The sequence below is a fragment of the Lynx canadensis genome, chromosome F1 (genome assembly GCF_007474595.2).
Source record: "Lynx canadensis isolate LIC74 chromosome F1, mLynCan4.pri.v2, whole genome shotgun sequence".
Classification (NCBI taxonomy): domain Eukaryota; kingdom Metazoa; phylum Chordata; class Mammalia; order Carnivora; family Felidae; genus Lynx; species Lynx canadensis.
Genome location: NC_044319.2, coordinates 1097607 through 1103606, shown reverse-complemented (window position 1 = coordinate 1103606; position 6000 = coordinate 1097607). Strand labels below are relative to the sequence as shown.

The following is a 6000-nucleotide window of genomic DNA, read 5'->3' as shown; positions in this document are numbered from 1 at the left end:
AAAAATAAAAAAAATAAACTAAAAAAATAAAAGTTAATTCAAAAGTAAAATTCGTAAATCTCAAACTATAAACCATTCCTCTCTGCCACCTGACCCTGCAAAATCAACTCAGCATTTCCAGTAATGGGCTTTACCACCGTAGGCAAAGCACAGTCCGAACTCCACGCAGCACTGAAGGTCCTGTCACCTCGCTTAACCACGCACGCCCCTTACATCCCATCACACGTCACGCATTTCGTTTGTTCACTCAACAAGTAGTAATTAACCACCTACTTCTTGCTTAGCAGGCGTCAACAGGGTGAACTGTGTCCCCAGCCGTACAAGTACCTGTAAGAAACCGTACTCAGTACCCGTGAATGTGCCCTTGTTAGGAAATGGGATCTCCGCAGGTGTAATAAAGTTGAGGTCGTACTGAATTAGGGTGGCCCGTCAGCCCAGTACCCAGTGCTCGGTCAGCCCAGGACCTAGCGCTCCGTCGGTCCATTTGCATTTAGTCATTTCACAGGATATTAACCAAAGCAAGAGAAGTCATCCCTACTGCGGGCTCTGGCCTGGGAGTTCCGTCTCTTAGCAACCGCCCGAGGGCTCTACCCTCCCCCTCAGCTTGGCGGCCTCCACCCCATCCCTCCCCCCCACAGCAGTGAAATTCAAGCCAGCAGCAGGGATGGGACATTTGTCGGCTCCTTCGCGTGTAACACCCCACTGCCCTGTACTGATTCCAGGCAGGAAGCTTTCACGACGTAAACCAGCTTGTGTGTAAGAGATCAGATCGGAGCAGGGAGCACAGGTTTACCGGGTCGTGAAACCGAATAGTCAGGCAGAAACCTGTCACGGCTGCACACGGGGGCTCGGGCAGTTTCATTCGGACCACGTTTGTCCCCACCTTCAATCCTCCTTTCCTCTGGGTTAGCTTTGCTCATTCGTGCAGGCAGCCACCCCGGGCTAGCATGCTCCCCGCACACACCCCGGGTGAGGCAAACACATCTCCTCCCAACATTCAGACAAGTCCTGAAACTGAGCCCCTCCCCCCTGCCTGGCTCAGATCGTGCTCCCACCCTGGGGACGGTGGAGACAGAGTCCTCCCCCAGCACCCTCCACACCCAAAGGAAAACCGGGGAGCGTCACTAGAGGGGGCACGGCGGTGGAAGGACGGGTGAGAACAAAAGTCATTTCCTAACTCGAAGGGTGTCGATCACTCGGGGCAAACAGTACGACTCACCCACCCCGTGTCCGTTCCCGATACTTCCTGTTCCCGGCTGATGGAATCTCAGTTTTGCTTGCTTGGCAACATGCTCGCTTTAGGGCATGAATCAAACCAAGTCAAAATTAGTAAACACGTTTCCTGTTTCCAGATTATCTAATGGATGGATTCAAAACAAGCTCTGGTCAATGAGTTAAGAGGGGAAATCTGGGAAATCTGCTGTGGACGTATGGCTCGGGGAACAATCCTCCTCCCTGAAAGGAAAGGAGGTTCATGAAGACAGTCCACACACGTGCTGTCCTGGGCTTCCCTCTGGGCCAAGTATATGGGGATATGATGGGGATGTGATGGCTGGAGCTGCCGCAGCCACCTTGCGACTGTGAGGGGAGGGCCAAGAGAATAGCATAAATGCCAACCCACTGCCCTGATGTCCCGGAGCTACAGACCCAGCTCCAGACCTGCCATCTCCAGGCTGCTTATCGGGAAAACCGCATGCACGAAGCCAGCCTGGCTGTTTCTCACAGCTGCACACGTCCAAACTATTCCACTACAATCCACGGACACGCGGGGCCTCTCCTCACACAGCCGTGGCAAACAAGGAACCAGCAGGCCTTCAGTCAACCACCCTTTGCTGAGTTAAAACTACCCGGATGATCACCATCCGGTAGCGTGCCAACACGGGACTAAATGAGGAACACAAGCCACAGATGCTCCTCCTGCCCCAGAGTGTCACTCTTTTCCCTCAGTTTCCCGGGGGTAAAATGAGGCTAGTTCTCCCGCCCGGCCTGGGTCACAGAGTGATCACAGCAACTGCGTGAAAGAGACAGGGTCCGGGGGCAGGCACCAGGTCTACCTTGCATAGCCGGTGCCCTTCGCTCGATAAATGTTTATTGCGGTAATGATGCATCCACAGTGCTGAGCAAGCCGCTGCATCGCACACACAGAGAGGTGTGGAGGCTGCAGTCAGTGGCCACCCCTGGGAGGGCCCGCTCTGCTGCTGCGGCCTCCCCGGCGGCCGTGCGTGCGGCATTTCTCCTTGGCCAGTGTTCGCTCCAGAAAAGAAAGCCAAGAACGCATCTCCCATCACGCAGCAATGCCCTGGCAGCGAGGCACCAAGGCCAATCCGGGGCGATGCGCAAACCCCGGCAGGGCTGAGACCAGCCCCGCCCCAGCCTAGCGCAAGCTCGGTGCGGGGTCCAAGCTCCTGCATCCGGGTTTTTGGGCCAGCTCGGCCACCTAAGCTCCCAGCCTGCCGCCCCTGCACACCCCACGGGCTAAGGCCCTGAGGGCCAGGCATCCCTCCAAGATCTGCTCAGCTCGGCCCCTTCCCTCCGCAGCGACCCAGATCCGTGGGGTTCATGGGGACCACTCTCCCCCCACCTCCATCAGCCCAGGCGAGCTGAGAGGGGGGAGGGAAACAGCTGAGACACATACACACACACACACGTATGTCCCACATCTGCCAATGAATATGCAGGTGCCCCATCTCCAGGCCCCGCGAACCCTGCCCCTGAAACGAGCCAGCCCTGAGGAGTGGATCGAGCCATCAGGGGCACACCCAGGCCTCCTGAAAAACCTGGAGGGGGCCCAGGAAGGCCCCGCGGGGAGAACCATGTCACCGTAGCGATGTGTAGGGACAGAGGGGAGGGAAGCGCCTGCCCCGTCCGTTCGGCCGTGTCCTACCCGTGGCAGACGCCACACCCGCCACACGGCCCATCAGCCTCCTTTGTGCAGGACCACGCCACTGACCACGTGCCCCAAGACGGCTGTAGAGACAGGGTGTGCCAGGCCCCGCTGTCGGGGCTGGGGAGAGGGTTCGCCCTGACCCGACCCCAACAGCGGAAGACCCAGGACGCTTTACCGCAGCACTTTTGCTTTGAGATGCAAGAATTTGCCACTTGTAGCTCTGAGCGGGGCTCTGAAAATGCAGCGATGAATAGGGTGCCACGGCTGCGCTCAAAGGTCATGGCCTCGGGGCGCTGGGGCGGGGGGGTGGGGCTCAGCCCGTCAAGCATCAGACTCTCGATCTCGGCTCGGGTCACGATCTCGCAGTTCGTGGGTTCGAGCCCCACATGGGGCTCTACGCCGACAGCTCAGAGCCTCCTTGGGATTCTCTCTCTCCCTCTCTCTCTGCCCCTCCCCCCTGCTCACGCTCTCTCTCTGTCTCTCTCTCTCAAAATAAATGTTTTTAAAAAGTTCACATTCGAAACCAATTTGTCAATAAATTTCATATATAAAAAAAAAAAAAAAAGTTCACATTCTCGTGGCCAAACGGTAGTGGGTTTGTAGTTGAAGAAGAGCAGGTGCCCCCCCGGTTTTTGAAAGTCCAGTTCAACCCGCTTTGCCTTTATCAAAGACCTACATTAGCACCTGTTCTTGCTAACTGAAAGGCATCCAAAGCGGACTTCCACTTTTACGAGAGAAAGTGAAAAGAGAAAATAGCCCTCAGTGGCCCCCGCCCAGCTCCCTCCCCCCCACCACGCGGACCCCCACGCAGCATTCCCACAGCAGGTGCCTCTAAGCGTCAGTTTTGTGCATCCGTCGGTAAGACGTGCCCTACGGTGTCAGAAAAGCCCAAGACAGGTTATTTCTTGGGTCTGGAAACGCTAAGAATATTTCCCATAAAAACCGACGGTAACTGTTGCTCCTCTCTGCCACTTCGGTTTATGGAAGGTTTCACGCTTTCAGATACTTTCAGATGCTGCGGGGAACCTCCAGCTGGTTTTATGTAATTAAATACAAAGTAAATGAGGCTCTTTTAATATTCATATAAGCAATGGCTTTCACACCTTCACCTGGTCCACTCATCAGCAATCCGTCATCGAGCTCTCCAGGGACGGGACACCGGGTTGACAGTGGGGACTCCATCCCGGGGCCATCTCACAACGTGACCTACGACGGCCTAGGGAAGTGCATATACAGAGCAGACCTAGTTTTTTTTTTTTTTTTTTTAATTTTTTTTTTTTCAACGTTTATTTATTTTTGGGACAGAGAGAGACAGAGCATGAACGGGGGAGGGGCAGAGAGAGAGGGAGACACAGCATCGGAAACAGGCTCCAGGCTCTGAGCCATCAGCCCAGAGCCCGACGCGGGGCTCGAACTCACGGACCGCGAGATCGTGACCTGGCTGAAGTCGGACGCTTAACCGACTGCGCCACCCAGGCGCCCCGAGCAGACCTAGTTTTTAACTAAATTAATCATCTGAAAAATGGGCAAGAGGCCTCCATTTTTTTCTAAGAAGGAAACGTGGGTTAAATAACAACGCAAGACAGAGTGAACAAGTAAAAGCCTGCGCTCGGTCAGTCAGCCACATCACGGGGAAGACGAGGCAGCCAAAACGTTTCCCAAATTATCAAGACCATCGGCAAGGTACCTTTACATTCGGCGTTGATAACGAGAAACCTAATCCCAGGCATAAACGGTGCCTCAGATATTAGCTGATGGCAGTAACGGAAACACTGCATTTGACAAGACATTTAAGACTACTGGTTACATTATCTTCACCTGTCGTTTCTGGATTTTTATGCATATTTATAAGGAGCATAATACATTGGTACCGTAATGCATGTATAAAACTACAAATAAATGGGTATACACCTGCTGGGCGCCCACTCACACAACAGCGGGCCATCAGAAGGTTCCAGGGGCACCTGGGTGGCGCAGTCGGTTAAGTGTCCGACTTCAGCCAGGTCACGATCTCGCGGTCCGTGAGTTCGAGCCCCGCGTCGGGCTCTGGGCTGATGGCTCAGAGCCTGGAGCCTGTTTCCGATGCTGTGTCTCCCTCTCTCTCTGCCCCTCCCCCGTTCATGCTCTGTCTCTCTCTGTCCCAAAAATAAATAAACGTTGAAAAAAAAAAATTAAAAAAAAAAAAAAGAAGGTTCCGGAAGCCACCGCTCTGAGCGACAACGCCCAGTATGTACCGGAAGTATAGTAATTCCCATAGATGATAGTGGGCTTCTTTTCAAATCCGTCTGTGTCCGTTTCATACGAGTGGCGGTTAAAATACCGAGCAAATAATGTAGCTAGAGTGCAGATTTGTGTGCAAATGTTGGAGAGGAAGGCGGTAAGTGGAGGAAGGTTGGGGGGGGGGGGGTGGCCTGGTGGGGGATGGGCACTGAGGAGGGCGCTCGTTGGGACGAGCACTGGGTGTTGCAGGTAAGAGATGAAAATCACTGGGTTCCACTCCTAAAGTCAAGACTGCGCTGCATGGTAACTAACTAAAATTTAAATAAAAATTTGAAACAATAAATAAATAAATAATCGGATATTGATGATAAAAAAAAAAAAGGACGATGAACGAGGGGCTCTTTGCCGCCAAGGTGCCACCGCCTAGAAGCAGGGCGCTGACCGCCAGCCTCCTGTGGATCCTTACAACCTCGGGCCGCTTTCTGTCCCGTCCTCCAGAAAGGGGGGTGGTTTGTGTGACAAAGCTGGGAATCTAACTGTGACCAGGAGAAATGACCAAATCCCCGGAAACAGAGTGAAGAACAGGCTGAGAAAACCGCACTCAGCCAGGTGCCATCTCCCGGCAGGAACGTGCGGGTTTGCTGCCCCCTGCTGTCCCTTCCTGCCCGCGCCGTGTCCTGTGTCCTACGCTCCCCGTGACCCGTGTCCTATGGCCCCTGTGCCCCCTATGACCCACGTTCCCTGTCCCAGCCCCTGTGTCCCTGTGTGAGTCTCAGAGGCCAAAGGACACAGGCCACAGGTGGCAGAGGCAGGTCTCGAGCCCTGGTCCGGAGGACCCCAAATCCCATGCTTCACGTGCCCACATCCTTCCGGGGCTTGGTTCTGTTGTGCGC

General features: G+C 54.4%; 1 long non-coding RNA gene across 1 annotated transcript in view; it reads right to left on the bottom strand.

Moving 5' to 3' along the window:
- Nucleotides 1-3323: 3323 nt before the first annotated feature.
- Nucleotides 3324-6000, bottom strand: part of LOC115505351 — a 31093-nt gene continuing 28416 nt past the window's right edge. Inside the window, exon 3 of the long non-coding RNA XR_003965990.1 lies at nucleotides 3324-3359. This is a non-coding gene — a long non-coding RNA (uncharacterized LOC115505351). The remainder of the gene's footprint in view (nucleotides 3360-6000) is intronic.